The sequence below is a fragment of the Coregonus lavaretus genome (genome assembly GCF_964263955.1).
Source record: "Coregonus lavaretus genome assembly, chromosome: 15".
In the NCBI taxonomy this organism is placed as follows: domain Eukaryota; kingdom Metazoa; phylum Chordata; class Actinopteri; order Salmoniformes; family Salmonidae; genus Coregonus; species Coregonus lavaretus.
Genome location: NC_140002.1, coordinates 12,779,044 through 12,801,157, shown reverse-complemented (window position 1 = coordinate 12,801,157; position 22,114 = coordinate 12,779,044). Strand labels below are relative to the sequence as shown.

The following is a 22,114-nucleotide window of genomic DNA, read 5'->3' as shown; positions in this document are numbered from 1 at the left end:
TGAATGGTTAAGGTATTACTTAATTACTGATTTGGAAAACCAAAACTCAAGGTACTTTTTTTTTTGCAAGGTGTTTTTTTAATTGCCTTTAAAAGTGATCACAGAGAATATATATTTTTTGTTGTTGTACTTTTTACCGCTTTTTCTCCCAAATTTTGTGATATCCAATTGGTAGTTACAGTCTTGTCCCATCGCTGCAACTCCCGTATGGACTCGGGAGAGGCGAAGGTCGAGAGCCATGCGTCCTCCAAAACACGGCCCTGCTAAGCCGCACTGCTTCTTGACACACTGCTCGCTTAACCCGTAAGCCAGTCTATTGATATCCATGCCCATTGTTCTAGATGAACCAAATTAAAAGTGTTTGTAGATATAGTTTAAAAAACAATCATTTATAAAACTAGATCTATGTAAATTAGTATTTATTGAAAATGTATTAGTTCATGTGTCTCCTGACCTTTTCGCTAAGAATGTGAGACACAGTTTCATACACAACATCCTGGGCACAAACTGGTTGAATCAACATTGTTTCGAAGTAATTTTACAACATATTGTGACGTGGAATCTATGTGGAAAATACATTGGATTTGAAAAAAGTAATCAACATAAACTGGTGAAATTTCAACCACAGTTATCATTGTAACCAATTTTCAACATAGACAAACCTTGTATAAAATATGTTGAATTTGTACCTTTGAAACAACTTCAGATCTTCAATGTTATATCCACTATCAGGGGAAAAAAACTATAGGCTGGGCCACATGTTCCCATCGTATACACACCCAATGTTGTATCTAATACTTGTAAGACTAACCCATATGACTTCAAAATTGTGTTTTAGTTCTACTTAAATAATAAAGCATTCGATTCTTCCATTCTCTTAACATTGGAGTATCATTTGACTAGCAGTATTTAAGTAATAGCGTCTTCAATATATGTGACAAAAATAATATTGTCCAACCCATTGGTATCTCACCGCACCCCCATATGCCATGTCTTGAAATATGCAGATAGATGGATTAAAAACTTCTGACAGCCAGCTTTCTAACTCTGGCTTTAACTTTTTGACTTTATAGCACTCGCAGAAGGCATGAATTATTGAGTCATTGTTAGTTTTACACTTAAGACATGACTCTGCCATTGTGCTGTAGAATTTGTGAATTTTGTCTCTTGTATAATAAATTATATTAATTTGATTATACTGGATTAAGCGTAACTGTAATTTTGTTCATTATGTTCCAACACTCCCTACATCTTGTGCCAATATCAGTTATTTTTAAGTCTTGGTTCCAATATTTTACATATTTTTTCTAACAGATTGTCAGTTGGATAGGCTCTCTGCAAGATTTTGTATATTTTACCAATCGTTTGAGAATCTTTTTCTGACTCAAATAGGATTCCCTCAACATTGCTCTGATGTCCAAACGCTTTCAGGTCGAGATTTTGTGGTATAAAACTTTTAAGTTGCATATATTTGAAAATGTCCCAAATTGCTTTTTAAATCTGTTATGGAAATAATTGTATTTCCTATTACCACATCATTTACAGTTTCTATGCCTTTAGTTTTCCATGTGGGGCAATTTATCGGTGAATTCTAAAAAGCTATCCAAGGACTGTTCCATAGGGGTGTGTTTTTAGGGAGTGATATTAGTTCTTGTAGAATCCGTTTCATTTTCTTTCATGTTGTTATAGTGTTCTTAACTATGAAGTTGTTAATGTTCTTAGCTCCATACTTTGAAAACAAAAACGTGAAAAGATTCTGGGGATGAGTATGCGCATCTTCAATATGTACCCAAAGTTCCTCTTTAGTGCATTTAACAATATGTCGCAAGTAAAAGCCTTGGGTGGCGAGTTCATACAATTCCAAATCTGGAAGGTTAAAACCACCCTTGTAAAACTTTCCTATTTATTCAATGAGTTTTATTTGCCCATATGAAGTCTGTTATGGCCAAGTACATTTTTTAAAGAATGTCTTCGGTGGGGTAATTGGTATTACTGAAAATATATATACAAACTTTGGGAGCCATGCCATTCTAAAATAAGTTTATTATACCTGTAAGATTTATGGGGAGATAATTCCAGATAATTAGGTCGGCTTTCATGTTGTTGAGTAATGGGATAAAGTACTTTTTATATCTATATGTCACTTATTAAGCATCCTAAGTATTTAATATTTTTTGTGGTCCACTTAAAGGATTGCTGTAGATCATTATATTTTCCCTATTGCCATTATTTCAGTTTTTTCCACGTTAATTTTATCCTGAGATTTTAGAGTATTCTGAAAACATTTTTAACAAGGGGGGCATTGAGTTCAATATTAGTCAGTTATATCAGGAGATCGTCTGCAAAATAATTTTAGCTTATATTCATTTTAACCAATACTGATAGCTGTTATTTTTGTGTCCTGTCTAATTATTTCTGCAAGAGGTTCAATTGCCAGTGCAAACAGGAACGGGGAGAGAAGACATCCCTGTCTCGTACCCCCTTCTAAAGCAATTTGATCAGATAATGTATTATTTGTGTATATTTTTTGCTTTTGAATATGTATAGTGCTTTTAGAAAGTATTCACACCCCTTGACTTTTTCCACATTTTGTTGTGTTACAGCCTGACTTTAAAATTGATTAAATTAAGATGTATTGTCACTGGCCTACACACAATACCCCATAATGTCAGTGTGGAATTATTTTTTAAATATATTTTTTAACAAATTAATTAGAAATGAAAAGCTGAAATGTCTTGAGTCAATAAGTATTCAACCCTTCTGTTATGGCAAGCCTAAATATGTTCAGGAGTAAAAATGTGCTTAACAACTCACATAATAAGATGCATGGACTCACTCTGTGTGCAATAATAGTGTTTAACATGGTTTTGAATGACTACCTCATCTCTGGACCCCACACATACAATTATCTGTAAGGTAATTACAGTCGAGCAGTACATTTCAAACACAGATTCAACCACAAAGACCAGGGAGGTTTTCCAATGACTCGCAAAGAAGGACACCTATTGGTATAAAAAGAAGACAATGAATATCCCTTTGAGCATGGTGGAGTTATTAATTACTTTGGATTGTGTATCAATACACCCAGTCACTACAAAGATGCAGGCATCCTTCCTAACTCAGTTGCCGGAGAGGAAGGAAACTGCTCAGGGATTTCACCATGAGGCCAATGTTGACTTTAAAACAGTTACAGAGTTTAATGGCTGTGATAGGAGAAAAGTGAGGATGGATCAACAGCATTGCAGTTACTTCACAATGCTAACCCTAATTGACAGAGTGAAAATAAGGAAGCCTGTACAGAATAAAACTATTCCAAGACATGCATCCTGTTTGCAACAAGGCACTAAAGTAATACTGCAAAAAATGTGGTAAAGCAATTAACTTTTGGTCCAGAATACAAAGTGTTATGTTTGGGGCAAATCCAATACAACACATTACTGAGTATTACTCTGCATATTTTCAAGCATAGTGGTGGCTGCATCATGTTATGTGTACAGTCGTGGTCAAACGTTTTGAGAATGACACAAATACTAATTTTCACAAGGTCTGCTGCCTCAGTTTTGATGATGGCAATTTGCATATACTCCAGAATGTCATGAAGAGTGATCAGATGAATTGCAATTAATTGCAAAGTCCCTCTTTGCCATGAAAATGAACTTAATCCCCCAAAAACATTTCCACTGCATTACAGCCCTGCCACAAAAGGACCAGCTGCCATCATGTCAGTGATTCTCTCGTTAACACAGGTGAGAGTGTTGATGAGGACAAGGCTGGAGATCACTCTGTCATGCTGATTGAGTTAGAATAACAGACTGGAAGCTTTAAAAAGAGGGTGGTGCTTGAAATCATTGTTCTTCCTCTGTTAACCATGGTTACCTGCAAGGAAACACGTGCTGTCATCATTGCTTTGCACAAAAAGGGCTTCACAGGCTGCTAGTAAGTTTGCACCTAAATCAACCATTTATCGGATCATCAAGAACTTCAAGGAGAGAGGTTCATTTGTTGTCCAGAGAAGACAAGGTGAGCGCTACCATCAGTCCTGTGTCATGCCAACAGTAAAGCTTTCTGAGACCATTCATGTGTGGGGTTGCTTCTCAGCCAAGGGAGTGGGCTCACTCACAATTTTGCCGAAGAACACAGCCATGAATAAAGAATGGTACCAACACATCCTCCGAGAGCAACTTCTCCCAACCATCCAAAAACAGTTTGGTGACGACCAATGCCTTTTCCAGCATGATGGAGCACCTTGCCATAAGGCAAAAGTGATAACTAAGTGGCTCTGGGAACAAAACATCGACATTTTGGGTCCATGGCCAGGAAACTCCCCAGACCTTAATCCCATTGAGAACTTGTGGTCAATCCTTAAGAGGCGGGTGGACAAACAAAAACCCACAAATTCTGACAAACTCCAAGCATTGATTATGCAAGAATGGGCTGCCATCAGTCAGGATGTGGCCCAGAAGTTAATTGACAGCATGCCAGGGCGGATTGCAGAGGTCTTGAAAAAGAAGGGTCAACACTGCAAATATTGACTCTTTGCATAAACTTAATGTAATTGTCAATAAAAGCCTTTGACACTTATGGAATGCTTGTAATTATACTTCAGTATACCATAGTAACATCTGACAAAAATATCTAAAAACACTGAAGCAGCTAACTTTGTGAAGACCAATACTTGTGTCATTCTCAAAACCTTTGACCACGACTGTATGATTGTAATCATCAAGGACTGGGGAGTTTTTCAGGATAAAAAAGAAATGGAATGGAGCTAAGCATAGGCAAAATCCTAGAAGAAAACCTGGTTCAGTCTGCTTTCCATCAGACTCTGACAGATGAATTCACCTTTCAGCAAAACAATAACCTAAAATACCAGGCCAAATCTACACTGGAGTTGCTTACCAAGAAGACAGTGAATGTTCCTGAGTGGCCGAGTTAAAGTTTTGACTTAAATCTGCTTGACAATCTATGGCAAGACCTGAAAATTGTTGTCTAGCAATGATCAACAACCAATTTGACAGAGCTTGAAGAATTTTGAAAATAATAAATGGGCAAATATTTTACAATCCAGGTGTGCAAAGCTCTTAGAGATTTACCCAGAAAGTCTCACAGTTGTAATCGCTACCAAAGGTGATTCTAACGTATTGCCTCTGGGGTGTGAATACTTATATAAATTACATATTTCTGTAGTTCATTTTTAATACATTTGCAAACATTTCTAAAAAGATGTTCTCACTTTGTCATTATAGGGTATTGTGTGTAGATGGGTAAGAGAGATAAAATCGATTCAATCAATTTTGAATTCGGGCTGTAACACAACAAAATGTGGAATAAGTCAAGGGGTATGAATACTTTTTGAAGGCACTGTATATAAAATGTTTATGCAATTTATTATCTCAGCTGGAAAGTTGAATGCTTCTGCATTTTTGAATAGAAAAAGGCCACTCAAGATGGTTGAAAGCCTTTATGGCATCAACAGCCATTATTGAGAAATCTACATCTTGTTTTTTAGTGTATTGAATTATACTAACACATGTTCTTGTATTTGTTTGTAAGTTTCTATTTGTAATAAACCCTGTTTGATTAATACAGTGAGGGAAAAAAGTATTTGATCCCCTGCTGATTTTGGACGTTTGTCCACTGACAAAGACATGATCAGTATATAATTTTAATGGTAGGTTTATTTGAACAGTGAGAGACAGAATAACAACAAAAGAATCCAGAAAAACGCATGTCAAAAATTTAATAAATTGATTTGCATTTTAATGAGGGAAATAAGTATTTGACCCCTCTGCAAAACATGACTTAGTACTTGGTGGCAAAACCCTTGTTGGCAATCACAGAGGTCAGACGTTTCTTGTAGTTGGCCACCAGGTTTGCACACACCTCAGGAGGGATTTTGTCCCACTCCTCTTTGCAGATCTTCTCCAAGTCATTAAGTTTTCGAGCCTGACGTTTGGCAACTCAAACCTTCAGCTCCCTCCACAGATTTTCAATGAGATTAAGGTCTGGAGACTGGCTAGGCCACTCCAGGACCTTAATGTGCTTCTTCTTGAGCCACTCCTTTCTTTCCTTGGCCGTGTGTTTTGGGTCATTGTCATGCTGGAATACCCATCCACAACCCATTTTCAATGCCCTGGCTGAGGGAAGGAGTTTCTCACCCAAGATTTGACGGTACATGGCGCCGTCCATCGTCCCTTTGATGTGGTGAAGTTGTCCTGTCCTCTTAGCAGAAAAACACCCCCAAAGCATAATGTTTCCACCTCCATGTTTGACGGCGGGGATGGTGTTCTTGGGGTCATAGGCAGCATTCCTCCTCCTCCAAACACGGCGAGTTGAGTTGATGCCAAAGAGCTCGATTTTGGTCTCATCTGACCACAACACTTTCACCCAGTTCTCCTCTGAATCATTCAGATGTTCATTGGCAAACTTCAGACGGGCCTGTATATGTGCTTTCTTGAGCAAGGGGACCTTACGGGCACTGCAGGATTTCAGCCCTTCACGGCGTAGTGTGTTCCCAATTGTTTTCTTGGTGACTATGGTCCCAGCTGCCTTGAGATCATTGATGAGATCCTCCCGTGTAGTTCTGGGCTGATTCCTCACCGTTCTCATGATCATTGCAACTCCACGAGGTGAGATCTTGCATGGAGCCCCAGGCCGAGGGAGATTGACAGTTCTTTTGTGTTTCTTCCATTTGCGAATAAACACACCAACTGTTGTCACCTTCTCACCAAGCTGCTTGGCGATGGTCTTGTAGCCCATTCCAGCCTTGTGTAGGTCTACAATCTTGTCCCTGACATCCTTGGAGAGCTCTTAGGTCTTGGCCATGGTGAAGAGTTTGGAATCTGATTGATTGATTGCTTCTGTGGACAGGTCTCTTTTATACAGGTAACAAACTGAGATTAGGAGCACTCCCTTTAAGAGTGTGCTCCTAATCTCAGCTCGTTACCTGTATAAAAGACAGCTGGGAGCCAGAAATCTTTCTGATTGAGAGGGGGTCAAATACTTATTTCCCTCATTAAAATTCAAATCAATTTAACATTTTTGACATACGTTTTTCTTGATTTTGTTGTTGTTATTCTGTCTCTTACTGTTCAAATAAACCTACCATTAATATTATAGACTGACCATTTCTTTGTCAGTGGGCAAACGTACAAAATCAGCAGGGGATCAAGTACTTTTTTCCCTCACTGTATGTATCAAGTCTGGTAATACTTTTGCCATTCTGCTGAGTTTTGTTATTATTTTATTGTCGCAATTTAATAAATGTATCGGTCTGTAATCTGCAGGGGACTCTAGATTGTTGTGATTTTAATGTAACTGAAATAATAGTTTGATACATGGAGCTCGGAAGCGCTGAATTGAGTGACATGTATTTTGTAATTTGAGTAAATAGGGGCGCTACTTTGTCCCAGAAAATCAAAATAAATTATATGGGAAAGTCATCCATTCCTGGTGCTTTTCTCCATGCGAATGTTTTAACAGTAGGATCAGTCCAATTGTTATTTAATTCAGATTTATATAGATTTTCATAGAAGCTTTTACATTTTTTATTAATAGCATTGTTGTTTCTAATTAAAGCATTTGTATTTGTCACGGTTTCGGCCGAGGCTGCCTCTCTCCCTTGTTCGGGCAGGCTTCGGCGTTCGTCGTCTCCGGAATTCTAGCTGCCACCGATTTATGTTTTCATGTTCGTTTGCTTTTGTCTGTTTGTATCACACCTGTTTCTGTTTTACGTGATTAGTGTCCTATAAGTTTCTCGTTGTGTTTGTCTTGTGTTGTGTGTGATTGTTTTCGTCAGTGTTGTGTTTGCTCGGTTGAGCATATTTCTCTCCACTGCGCTGGAGCTCGTTTGCACTTGTTTCGTGCACTACATATTTTGTCGCACCTGTTTGTGCGCATTTTGCCTACACGCCTTGGGCGTAGTTTAGCTGTTGGGCTTTGTTGCCCTGTTGCCTGTGTTTGGGTCGGAATACAGCTTTTGGAACCTACCGTCTGCGTCCTGCATCTGATTTCCTACACCACACCTACACACGCCCTGACAGAATCACACACCACCCATGGAATCAGCAGGAGCAGAAGCAGCCCAGACAAGACTGGAAGCCCAGGTTCGGGATCAGCAGGAGCAACTCCTGCAGATGGGGAACGCCCTGCAGGAGGTTATTTCCACACTCCGAGGCTGGGGTTCGCCTCCACCACCGCCCGCCCAGCCAGCACCATCGGCCAGCCCGCCCGTTCCAGCACCGGTACATCGAGGAGTCCGTCTATCTCTCCCGAGGGCTTACGACGGGACAGCGGCTGGGTGTCAGGGGTTCTTGCTCCAGGTCGAGCTGTACCTGGCCACAGTCCATCCGGCACCTTCAGGGCATGAGAGCGTGTCCGCCCTAATCTCCTGCCTGGCCGGTAAAGCGTTGGAGTGGGCCAACGCGGAGTGGAGGAAGATCGACGCCACGACCATTACCTACACCGAGTTCTCCCGCCGCTTTAGGGCGGTGTTCGACCATCCCCCGGAGGGGAAAGCGGCGGGGGAGCGTCTGGTCTTCCTTAGGCAGGGGAGGAGGAGTGCCCAGGAATTCGCACTCGAATTCCGTACTCTAGCGGCAGATGCAGGGTGGAATGATCGGGCCCTCATCGATCTCTACCGATGTAGCCTCAGAGAGGACGTCCGTCGGGAGCTGGCCTGTCGGGACGCCAGTCTCACTTTCGACCAGCTGGTCGACATGTCAATTAGGTTGGATAACCTATTGGCTACCCGCGGACGTCCTGAGGGGGGTCCGTCCATTCCATCCTCCAGCGCACCCGAGCCGTGTCCTATGGAGCTCGGGGGCGCTGGCGCTAGAGGTAGGAGGAGTCGGCAGAGTGGGGGGTCCATCCACTGCACCAACTGTGGTCGGGGAGGACACACCGCGGCTAGGTGCTGGGGATGGCCTCCTCGGGGAGATGACGACAGGTCCCGCACTGGGGATTCCCTCCAGGTGAGTAGGCGCCCCACTCACCCAGAGCTCACTGTTGCCCATTTTTGTATGCCTGTGTGTTTTCCGCAGGTGGCACCTCATTCCCAGTGTAAGGCGCTGGTAGATTCAGGCGCGGCTGGGAATTTCATTGATAAGAAGTTTTGTTTAGAGTTAGGGTTTCCCCTTCTCCCTGTGGAAGTTCCTTTTCCCGTTCACGCCCTAGATAGTCGTCCGTTGGGTACGGGCTTAATCAGGGAGGTCACGGCGCCACTTAGGATGTGTGCGCAGGGGAGTCATCAGGAGATAATACAACTGTTTCTGATTGACTCTCCTGCGTATCCGGTGGTGCTGGGCATGCCCTGGTTAAGTACCCATAACCCCGTTATTTCGTGGCAGGAGAGGGCTCTGAAGGAGTGGTCTGCTCAGTGTGTGGGTAGATGTTTGGGCGTTTCCTTAGGGGCTACCTCGGTGGAAAGTCCAAACCAGGTGCCCGCATTGCACATTCCACCTGAGTATGGGGATCTGGCTATCGCGTTTAGTAAGGCGAGGGCGACGCGATTGCCACCCCATAGGCAGGGGGATTGTGCGATAGACCTTCAGGCAGGAGCTGCGCTCCCACGGAGTCATGTGTATCCTCTGTCTCAGGAGGAGAAGAAAGCTATGGAAGTTTACATAGACGAATCACTGAGACAAGGATACATACGGCCATCCACTTCCCCCGCGTCCTCGAGTTTCTTTTTCGTGAAGAAGAAGGATGGGGGGTTGCGTCCGTGCATCGACTACCGTGGTCTCAATCAGATTACGGTGAAGTATAGTTATCCACTCCCGCTGATTGCGACCATGACTGAGTCGTTGCATGGGGCGCGTTTCTTCACGAAATTAGATCTCAGGAGCGCGTACAACTTGGTGCGCATCAGGAAGGATGATGAATGGAAAACAGCCTTTAGTACCACCTCGGGCCATTACGAGTATCTCGTCATGCCATACGGGTTGATGAATGCTCCGTCAGTTTTCCAATCATTCGTGGATGAGATCTTCAGGGACATGCAGGGACAGGGAGTGGTGGTGTACATAGATGACATCCTCGTGTACTCACCTACCCGTGTCGAGCATGTGGCCCTGGTGCGCAAGGTGTTGCGGAGGCTGGTGGAGCACGACCTGTATGTGAAGGCAGAGAAGTGTCTGTTTTTCCAGGAGTCGATTTCCTTCTTGGGGTATCAGTTGTCTGCGTCAGGGGTGAAGATGGAGGTAGACCGAGTGTCAGCCGTGAGTAATTGGCAAACACCAACCACTGTGAAAGAGGTGCAGCAGTTTTTGGGGTTTGCGAATTACTACCGGAGGTTTATCCGGGGTTTTGGGCAGGTGGCAGCTCCCATCACGTCTCTCTTAAAGGGGGGCCCGGTGCGTCTGCAGTGGTCAGTCGAGGCGGACAGGGCTTTTAAGAAGCTGAAGGACCTGTTCACCTCGGCTCCGGTGCTGGCGCATCCGGATCCCTCTTTACCATTTCAGGTAGAGGTGGACGCGTCTGAAGCCGGTATTGGCGCCGTGCTGTCCCAACGGTCAGGCGCGCCACCTAAACTCCGCCCCGTTGCCTTCTATTCCAAGAAGCTCAGCCCGGCGGAGCGAAATTATGACGTAGGGGACAGGGAGCTGTTAGCTGTGGTCCAAGCCCTTAAGGTGTGGAGGCACTGGCTTGAGGGGGCTCAACACCCTTTCCTCATTTTGACGGACCACCGTAACCTGGAGTACATCCGGGCAGCGAGGAGGCTGAACCCTCGACAGGCTAGATGGAGTATGTTTTTGACCCGTTTCTCTTTTAAGATCACCTACATCCCTGGGTCACAAAACGGTAAGGCAGATGCACTGTCTCGGCGGTATGACGGGGAGGAGAGGTCCGTGGAGCCCACTCCCATACTGCCGGAGTCGTGTCTAGTGGCACCGGTGGTGTGGGAGCTCGATTCTGAGCTCGAGCGGGCATTACGCACCGACCCTAGTCCACCACAATGCCCGGAGGGTCGGAAGTATGTTCCGCTTGAGTGTCGGGATCGATTGATCTATTGGGCTCACACGTCACCCTCCTCTGGACATCCGGGTATCGGCCGGACAGTGCACTGTCTTAGTGCCAAATATTGGTGGCCTACGTTGGCCAGGGATGTGAGGGTTTATGTTTCCTCCTGCTCGGTGTGCGCCCAGTGTAAGGCGCCTAGACATCTGCCTAGGGGTAAGTTACTACCCCTGCCCGTTCCACAACGACCATGGTCCCACCTCTCGGTGGATTTTATAACTGACCTTCCCCTCTCTCAAGGGAATACTACACTCCTGGTCGTTGTGGATCGGTTCTCTAAGGCCTGTCGTTTGCTCCCCATGCCGGGTCTTCCTACTGCCCTACAAACCGCCGAAGCACTATTCACTCATGTGTTCCGGCACTACGGGGTGCCCGAGGACATTGTGGCTGACCGGGGTCCCCAATTCACCTCCAGAGTCTGGAGAGCTTTTATGGAGCGGTTGGGGGTCTCGGTGAGTCTCACCTCGGGTTACCACCCGGAGAGTAATGGGCAGGTGGAACGCGTAAACCAGGATGTGGGCAGGTTTCTCAGAACATACTGCCGGGACCGGCCGGAGGAGTGGGCGAGATATGTGCCCTGGGCTGAGATGGCACAGAACTCTCTTCGCCACTCCTCCACCCAACTAACCCCTTTTCAGTGTGTTTTAGGGTACCAGCCGGTTCTGGCACCATGGCATGAGAGCCAGATCGAGGCCCCCGCTGTGGATGAGTGGGTGCGGCGCTCGGAGGAGACGTGGAACGCTGCACACGTCCATCTGCAGCGTGCCATACGTCGACAGAAGACGAGCGCCGACCTACACCGCAGTGAGGGGCCTGTGTACGCACCTGGAGATCGAGTCTGGCTCTCTGCCAGAAACCTGCCCCTCCGCCTGCCCTGTCGGAAACTGGGTCGGCGGTTTGTAGGGCCATTTAAAGTCCTGAGAAGGTTGAACGAGGTTTGTTATAGATTACAGTTGCCAGTGGAGTATAAATGTATTAACCCCTCGTTCCATGTGTCCCTTCTCAGGCCGGTGGTAGCAGGCCCGCTCCAAGAACATGAGATCTTGGAGACCCCCCCGCCCCCGTTGGACATCGAGGGGGCACCGGCGTACACCGTGAGATCCATCTTGGATTCTAGACGTCGGAGAGGGGGTCTTCAGTATCTAGTGGAGTGGGAGGGGTACGGTCCGGAGGAGCGGTGCTGGGTGCCGAGGAGAGACATCTTGGACCCGTCGCTCCTGACGGAATTCCATCGGGGGTATCCGACGCGCCCTGCGCCGCGGCCTCCGGGTCGTCCCCAAGGCCGGAGTCGGCGCGCGTCTGGAGCCGCGCGTCAAGGGGGGGGTACTGTCACGGTTTCGGCCGAGGCTGCCTCTCTCCCTTGTTCGGGCAGGCTTCGGCGTTCGTCGTCTCCGGAATTCTAGCTGCCACCGATTTATGTTTTCATGTTCGTTTGCTTTTGTCTGTTTGTATCACACCTGTTTCTGTTTTACGTGATTAGTGTCCTATAAGTTTCTCGTTGTGTTTGTCTTGTGTTGTGTGTGATTGTTTTCGTCAGTGTTGTGTTTGCTCGGTTGAGCATATTTCTCTCCACTGCGCTGGAGCTCGTTTGCACTTGTTTCGTGCACTACATATTTTGTCGCACCTGTTTGTGCGCATTTTGCCTACACGCCTTGGGCGTAGTTTAGCTGTTGGGCTTTGTTGCCCTGTTGCCTGTGTTTGGGTCGGAATACAGCTTTTGGAACCTACCGTCTGCGTCCTGCATCTGATTTCCTACACCACACCTACACACGCCCTGACAGTATTCTTATCTTTAAAAATTACAACTGGTTTGGCGTGTATTCATTTTGTGAGGGCTACGTGGGGTTTACCAGGTTTATTTGCCATTAAATAGTATGCTTTCTTTGAGTTTAACCTATAGTTGTTCGCTCTCTTCAAAAGTAAAATATTATATTCCTGCTTAAGTTCAGAAATGTTATTATCTTCTTTACCTTGTAAAGATTTTCTATGGGCTTTATCTAAGATAGTGATTTATTTGTATTTTCATTTCATTTTAATTTCTAACTCAGATTTAACTTTAGCAGAGTATGAGATTATCATTCCCCTAATGTACGCCTTTAAAGCATCACAAATTATGTTGGGGGTCAGCTTTTCGCTGTCCTCTATGTCTACATCTGTAATGCTAAAGGTCTTTATTTTTTCATTTACATATTTAATACATTTCGGGTCTAGAAGATGCGACCGGTTCATTCTCCATATTCTGTCACTAAGTATATTTTATGTTGGTATAATTAAGCATGATACAGGAGAATGATCCGATATCACTATATCATGGATTTTAAAACACAGTATATTGTGGAGTGCATTTTTGGAAATCAAAATGTAGTCAATTCTTAAATAGCTTTCCTTACTTTGAGACAAAAAGGAGTAGTCTTTTGTAGTTGGGAATAATACTCTGCAGGTGTCCTGTAAAATATTTGTAGAGATGAAAATGTTCAGACTCTTTGGAGGTTCCTTGAATTTAACTTTTTGTTGTTGTTGCTATGTCTGTCTAACTTGCTGAATGTTTGATTTAGGTCACCTGCTAATATAATAGTTCCTGTTTGGGGTTGATCTAATATAGCTTGAATTATATCTAAAAACACCAGGTTTGCACCTGGGAGGATATACAATGAAATCAATGTGTATATTTCCTCATGTAATTCAAAATTAGAAAATGTCCGTATGCTGGGATATACAGTAAGGGAAAAAGGTGTATTCTTATTTATCAGGATGCCTATACCTCTGCTGTTACTACAGTAGGTGGCAGCATAGGCCTCTCCAACCAGCTTCTCTTTAAATATTAAATTTCAAATTTTTTGAGGTGTAGCTCTTGCAGAAAACCACATCTACTGACAATCTCTTTAAATGTTCAAGAACCTTACGCTTTTTTTGCCATCATGTAGCCTGTGCACATTCTATGTAATAAGTTGGATTTTGTTGGTGTTTACTTGTATAGAATCAAAGTTAATCGTGTTTGTTCGGTCTCTCATTGAAGAACCAGATAAAACATTTTAGCAGACATGTCGTATGAAGGCGGTGGACATCCCATGGATATGGAAGTGGCTGGGGGGGCTCTACGTGGGGAGAGTGGGTCCACAGAGAGACTGAAGTGAGATGATTGGAGGCACCACCAGCTATCGAAGTAATTCCAAAGTGTAGGTTTAACAGAGCAAATTAAAATGTTACCATACTTTGTAAGTCTTATATCATCAATGATACTATTTAGGCCTATATAGCATTTGCAAAGTCATCAACAGCTTTCATTTCAACTGAAAACAGACAATACATATAGGCCTAGGGTTTCAAGCTTTGGTTGATTTCAAATGTTATCTTCAATTTAATCATTAATATGTTGGATTCAGGTCTCCATCTCAACCAAAAATGTAAAAGTTTAGTCCTTAAATGTAGTCCAATTCTTTAACTTAGATTTTTGGTTGAGATGGAGACGTGAATCCAACATAAATTATTAATTTGTAGACAAACTGGATATTGAATTGCGTTTGGTTGTCAACTCAACCAATTATCAACATTTGAAGGAGATGCATCTTATGCTTGGATAGTTCCATCTGTGCCACTGACTTAATCTTGCTTTAATTCCAGTTTGCCTACAAATTAATAATTGATATGTTGGATATCCTTTAAATGTTGATATTTGGTTGCGTTGTCAACCAAACACAATTCAATATCCAGTTTGTCTACAAATTAATAATTGATGTTGGATTCACGTAAAAGTTAAGGCTATCTTACAAACTAATGTAACAGTATTTATTCAACATTAAAATGAGTAACACATCCATAGCCACATTTTGAGTTAAGCCCAAAGTAACTATAAATGTCTTCTTATGTAATCATAGAAAGCGTGCATGTTCAAGATAACATGCAGGTCTGTGGAGATCTTCACAATTGCTATAATAATCTGCGTCGAACAGCTTTGATCACTTGCATTATGTAGTTTCTAATATAATCTCAACTGCAATCCAGGTCATTTGGTTGTGCTATGAGATTAAGCACAGTGGTAACGCATTAAATTGATGAAATACAAAATATCTGACATTGTATTCCCATTTTAACTTTGTTGTGCTTTTAAATGGTTGAAAGCCCAGTGACAACACATTTAGATGACAACTAAACAAAAAAAATCTGACCTTGTTTTTCCATTGGAATTTCGTTGTGCTTTTAAATGGTTGAAAGCATAGTGATAACACATTGGGAATTTTTGAGTGGGTGAATAAAGGTTGATATCTCATTGATCAACGTCTCAACCAAATATTACCCAAATGTCCATGTCGAAATGACGTGGTGTGCCCAGTGGGATTATCCTCAATGTGATCTCTGATTAATGTGATGTGCATGAAGTATGTCTCTCCCAAATCTCCACTGTCATCTCTTTAATGTGTGTACAGTATTCAGCCTGATGGTAAATTGTGTTCAGGTGTGTCAAGGTTAGTGGACCCTGGTGAGAGGGGATCATCGTTCAGTCATCGCCCTGTCATCATGCCTTGTCGACACAGAGATTACCACAACTGCTATTTTCACTCGTTCAGTTCCCCCTACATGTTATCTGACAGACATTTACTCCATAATGTTTCAACAGAACAATCGAGATAAAGCCCGGGAATGTGCTCAGTGACTGCTCTTACAAATAAAAGGGCTCTTCTAATGGTGTAAACACAACCCCTCTGGGCTCACACTCCAGTGCCCTAAACTTCTGACTGTATCAGGAGTTTACTCTAGCTACAACTAATAGAACAAAAACAATTGTAGAAGAGTATCCAATTCATGAAATAATACAGCTAGCAGAACATTCAAATATAGCATCAGTACTGCCATGCATTTTAAGAAAAATTGATTAGGGACTGTTGGCTAATGTTACTGAGATTCTTCTAAAACGACAGACTGATTAACACCTAAACACACATCTTCCTTAGCACATACTTGTCAAGTCATAAACGATAGTGCCAGATGCTCAGCCGTAGGCAATGTTATAGCATTGAACATATAATCCTAATACAGTATTAACTAATGAAAGAAAGACATTACATTATTCTAAGACCAAATGCCAAGGATGGCACCGTCATCTTCCCTGTGAGACATCACCATACACATGTTCATAAAGCAATATGACGTCCTCTATACTCTCATGTCCATATTTCCTAAGAGCTGAAATGGGTGAGGCTATAAAATGCCCTGATACCTTAAATGCTGTATACACCATGTCTATCAGTAACAGGGATTATCCACCATGTTACACACTCCTGTATTATCTTCAAAAAGCTATGAGATGCCAAGGATAAACAAGTATGAACACACACCTGTTCAGGAGTCAGATTCAGGTGCACCTTACCTGTCCACTAGTCTGTGATGCACCTTTTGGAGGGAAAGAGAGTGAAAGAGAGATAGAGGAAGAGGTAGATAGATGGACCACTCACCTGCTTTCAGAAGATGGACATTTAGCTCCTCACCACTCTCACCAGGCTGCCTCCAGTACACAGGTGTGTTCCATCCAGCTGGGAACATCCACAGAGTTTAAAAGAAGTGAGGACTGGAGAAAGACTGAGGGGGTGGTGGTTGTTGTGGTGATGGTGGGAGGGGGGGGGTGGGAGGGAGGGGGTGGGGGGGGGTGGACGTTCAAACAGAGGAGCGCTTCTCGTCCACTTCCAGCAGGATTACCGGTACTGTAATAATGGGAGTCCCAGAAAACAGATGAATCCTCGCCTAGGGCATCCAATGGATATCAAAAGGAGCAGGGAGAAAGAGAATCCTTGGATGTGAGGAGCAGAGAAAGTGTAAGCCCCTGCCGAAGCTCTGGAAGGAACTTTACTAAAAGAGGCAGGTGCAAACTTTACCGGGGATACTGTTCAACTTAATCTGAGATCAGTGTTTGGGGAAAGTTGTAGGTGGGGAGGGGGACTTTGAGTGCAGAAAGAGGGAGAGAGAGAGTGTGTAGAAAGTGAGGGAGAGAGCGCAAATAAGAGATCCTGGAAATGAGGGAGGAAAGACTACACAAGCAAATGCAAAATATTGAAACCAGACCTTATTTCCCTCCAAGCATGGAAGGCAAAACGGTTAGAACAAATAAGATTTTGGACATAAATGTCAGCCCCTTGGATTGGGCCCTTATCCCCCCCCCCCCAGCCCTGTCGACAGGGTCTGTCTATGTATGGCTAAAGCTTTCTACCGGAGTGTCTCAGACCCAGCCAAAGCAGCCCTGTCTCACTCTGAGGTATTTTATGGACACAAAGAGCAAGAAAAACACACAGACTAAAACCCTGCTTTTTCAAGACCTTAGGTAGTTCGAGTTACATAATTAACATGAGTCACTTAGGACACACTGTGTGCTTCTCTTTAATTAGGGACGGCCTCATTTACAGGGACACACAGCACACCTCATTTCCATAGATCCTGGAGAGATTAGGCATGAGGGAAATCGCAGGTGGATCCGTGCTGATAGGGTCTGGGAAGGAGGGGAGTCAGTCGGATCTTTGTTGCAACGGGGACAGTGGAGGTAACTGGAGAGGGGGGAGTAGGACGTGTGAAAGGCTGTAGGACTGAGGGCCGACCCGGGGCTCCCATTGACCAGTGTAGGGGCTCTCTGTGGAGGATTCTTTTACACCTCCCATGCCTTGTTGTGTAAAATGCACATACTATTAACCAACCTGTGAAAGAGAGCGACACACAAAAGGGGACAAAAAACAACATGATCCCAGCGGGCCTGCCGGGACCGGGATCCTCCTGCGCTAACGCTCTGTGTTTTCTCACTTGAACTCCCTCTCTCGCATGGACTCACTCACACTATCATCTGCCCACACAAAATTCTTTAGACAACAAGGACATGATAGTGAGAGGATAACGGTCTCTCCCTTTCTCCATTTAGCTTACTGGGAATGGGGACAGTGTTGTATAATCAAATCGGTTGTTACATACTGAGCTCAGCTGAGGTGACACTGCATATTTGCCCCATGTAAGGTGTGCACACATCTATGCCTCAATGGAGGACAGGATGACATAGATATTTCCAGGAACATAGTCTTGTTGAGAAGGAGGTTGACCTATGACTAAATGGTCTGATTGTCGTTTTAATTGTAAGAAAGTTGAGAAAATAAAACAGTCATGCTTGAAACGGACTGATCCAGTTACCTCAAGTAAAAAAGCATTACATCAACAGTTTCTGTGGGACCACAGTGACATGTGAGGGTATTTTGTGGGAACAAAGTCGGGCCCATCAAGCTTGACCTTCCCTCCCAAAAAAGGTCCTGGACTGGATTCTGGGTGAGCTCAGTGCGACAGTCATCCAATCCTCAGATGGGGCCACTCCATATCAACACTCTAACCTCCCCCTATGCCCAGCAGTTGGCCTTGCCCTCTCCTCTTCTTTCCTCCACAATGTAGAACCTCCTTGTGGTAACCCAAATCCACCTTCCAAAAAGACTCCTTCTCCTGGGCACACAATGGGCTCCGTTCAGCCCTCACTGCCCTTGGTCCAGCTCCATAATGCAATGGGGGAGATCAGGATACCGTCTGCCCGGCCAGGTCTTAGATACGGGACAAGGGCGTGAAGAGGTAACGCAACAACTCGCCCCCCACCACCTCCCAACCTCAGCGTGACCCTGCATTAGTAGGGCAGTCCCATTGTCACGGCCTGGTAACCCTATCACCAGCCTGTTGTTTGTCTCCAGAAGCCCAGACTTCCCTCTGTGGAGGAACTGGAACTGTTGGGCCTGGTGCTCCAGTCAGAGAAGGCCCAGGCCAAGGGGACCTCATCCCAAACTGATGATTGGTGACTGAGCTTGTGCTGGGGCTGGAGGTTGGGATTTGGAGCCGGCGGGCTGAATTTTCTGAGGGAGGTGGCAATGGCATCAGCCAAATGTGTCTCATGTGGTTCACAGTCACACCATGCCTGGAGGATGGGGAGTGAGGGGAGGAGGAGCTTTCGGCACCTCCAGGCTGGGTGACACCAATTAAGCCTGATTATTTTGCAGCCAAGTTGTTGCAGTGATCCAGGCGGTTGTGGGACAGGCTCCAGTTGGAAGACTTGCGCTCCGTGGTGTTGACTGCAGTAGGTGGCTTTTTCAGGTCTCCCACAAAACGGCAGTAGGTCAGGAAAGCAATACTTCAGATCAGTCAAAACTATAAATGATGACTTAACTAAAGCCAGTGGATCATATGTCTTGTGGACATGGCTCAACAAGAATAGTTAGAAAGACACCAGCCAACAATAGGAGTGGAGACATCATTTGCATCAGGCACCTGACAACTCAATTTACAAAAGGTGAGAGGCCAACAAGAATGCACCGGAGGAAGGTTTCCCATTATAATAGAAGGGAAGAAGGTATGACGTGACATGATACATGTCTGTGAATATTCTCAGACGCCACAGAGTTGTTGAGTCGCACCCAGACCTGTATAACCTCTATCCCACTAAATGTGGACCCATTTGGGATATGAGAAGCACCTCTGAGCCTAATCTGAACTCCCTAATGGGTCTTGAGTTCCCGTTGACACCCTCCTCCGGGATAGGGTTGCACTGAGTTGCCTTGAGAAGGGGTCTTGTGGTGGTAGACACAGCTATACCACTCATAGGCTCCGGATTAAATCAATTTTGGTGGGAATGAAGGAGGGGAGTAGAGAGGGGAATCCCCAGAAACCCAACACCTGACACCTATGGAATGGAAACGTAGCTGCAGCTAAGCTTAAACATGCATGCCGGAGAGAGAACCTAGGTCTGTGGAATGGACCTGACGTGGCTGCCTTACCGAGCCCACAAGGCTACTGCAGCCTATGAAATGGAGCCGCATCGGCTGGATTTGAAGCAGGCAGCGTTTACAAAATCGGCAGTGAAACAGTGTTTACATTAAAAACAGCCATGTGACGATATGGTCCTTAGCCCTTTTTTATGTTAGCATACAGTTAATATTAAAAAGTAAAAGAAAAACGGAATGCTTTATTCCTATTTAGTCCAATATTTACTCAGGATTGTTTTATATTCTTTCTAATTATATAACGATTTCCTTCTGGTTTCTTTGGCATTCATTGATACAAGGACCACTACTACCATTTGGTGGAAGTTACCAACTATGTTGAATTCCTTGAAGTATAGTGGGGGAAAAAAGTATTTAGTCAGCCACCAATTGTGCAAGTTCTCCCACTTAAAAAGATGAGAGAGGCCTGTAATTTTCATCATAGGTACACGTCAACTATGACAGACAAAAGGAGAATTTTTTTCCCAGAAAATCACATTGTAGGATTTTTAATGAATTTATTTGCAAATTATGGTGGAAAATAAGTATTTGGTCAATAACAAAAGTTTCTCAATACTTTGTTATATACCCTTTGTTGGCAATGACACAGGTCAAACGTTTTCTGTAAGTCTTCACAAGGTTTTCACACACTGTTGCTGGTATTTTGGCCCATTCCTCCATGCAGATCTCCTCTAGAGCAGTGCTGTTTTGCGGCTGTCGCTGGGCAACACAGACTTTCAACTCCCTCCAAAGATTTTCTATGGGGTTGAGATCTGGAGACTGGCTAGGCCACTCCAGGACCTTGAAATGCTTCTTACGAAGCCACTCCGTTGCCCGGGCGGTGTGTTTGGGATCATTGTCATGCTGAAAGACCCAGCCACGTTTCATCTTCAATGCCCTTGCTGATGGAAGGAGGTTTTCACTCAAAATCTCACGATACATGGCCCCATTCATTCTTTCCTTTACACGGATCAGTCGTCCTGGTCCTTTTGCAGAAAAACAGCCCCAAAGCATGATGTTTCCACCCCCATGCTTCACAGTAGGTATGGTGTTCTTTGGATGCAACTCAGCATTCTTTGTCCTCCAAACACGACGAGTTGAGTTTTTACCAAAAAGTTCTATTTTGGTTTCATCTGACCATATGACATTCTCCCAATCCTCTTCTGGATCATCCAAATGCACTCTAGCAAACTTCAGACGGGCCTGGACATGTACTGGCTTAAGCAGGGGGACACGTCTGGCACTGCAGGATTTGAGTCCCTGGCGGCGTAGTGTGTTACTGATGGTAGGCTTTGTTACTTTGGTCCCAGCTCTCTGCAGGTCATTCACTAGGTCCCCCCGTGTGGTTCTGGGATTTTTGCTCACCGTTCTTGTGATCATTTTGACCCCACGGGGTGAGATCTTGCGTGGAGCCCCAGATCGAGGGAGATTATCAGTGGTCTTGTATGTCTTCCATTTCCTAATAATTGCTCCCACAGTTGATTTCTTCAAACCAAGCTGCTTACCTATTGCAGATTCAGTCTTCCCAGCCTGGTGCAGGTCTACAATTTTGTTTCTGGTGTCCTTTGACAGCTCTTTGGTCTTGGCCATAGTGGAGTTTGGAGTGTGACTGTTTGAGGTTGTGGACAGGTGTCTTTTATACTGATAACAAGTTCAAACAGGTGCCATTAATACAGGTAACGAGTGGAGGACAGAGGAGCCTCTTAAAGAAGAAGTTACAGGTCTGTGAGAGCCAGAAATCTTGCTTGTTTGTAGGTGACCAAATACTTATTTTCCACCATAATTTGCAAATAAATTCATAAAAAATCCTACAATGTGATTTTCTGGATTTTTTTTCCTCAATTTGTCTGTCATAGTTGACGTGTACCTATGATGAAAATTACAGGCCTCTCTCATCTTTTTAAGTGGGAGAACTTGCACAATTGGTGGCTGACTAAATACTTTTTTCCCCCACTGTACATACAATAAGTAGCAGAAAATACCCATTGTGAAAATGTATGCACTCACTAACTGTAAGTCGCTCTGGATAAGAGCGTCTGCTAAATGACTAAAATGTAAAATGTAAATGTTATCCCGTAATTCCTTTATACAACAAGTTCTAGGTAAATACCATCTGAAATAGGGCTGTAAAATAAAGCGTTATCAAAATGAAATAAAGAAAACAATACAATATCACCACAATAAAGAAAAATGTCCTCATAAAATAAAAGTATCTAAAACATTTATTACAGATAGCAAGGCGATGGTAAAAAGTCGTAGATAGAGAGGTGTATTACAGTGCTACGCAGAGTCAGATTTAACAGTCTGCAAGAAAACATTGGTACATAAATGATCTCTTT

At 44.0% G+C, this 22,114-nt stretch overlaps 1 protein-coding gene across 1 annotated transcript in view; it reads right to left on the bottom strand.

Moving 5' to 3' along the window:
• Window positions 1-22,114, bottom strand: part of LOC311142487 (alpha-tectorin-like) — a 92,671-nt gene that overhangs the window by 34,576 nt on the left and 35,981 nt on the right. The gene's annotated exons all lie outside the window — the stretch shown is intronic.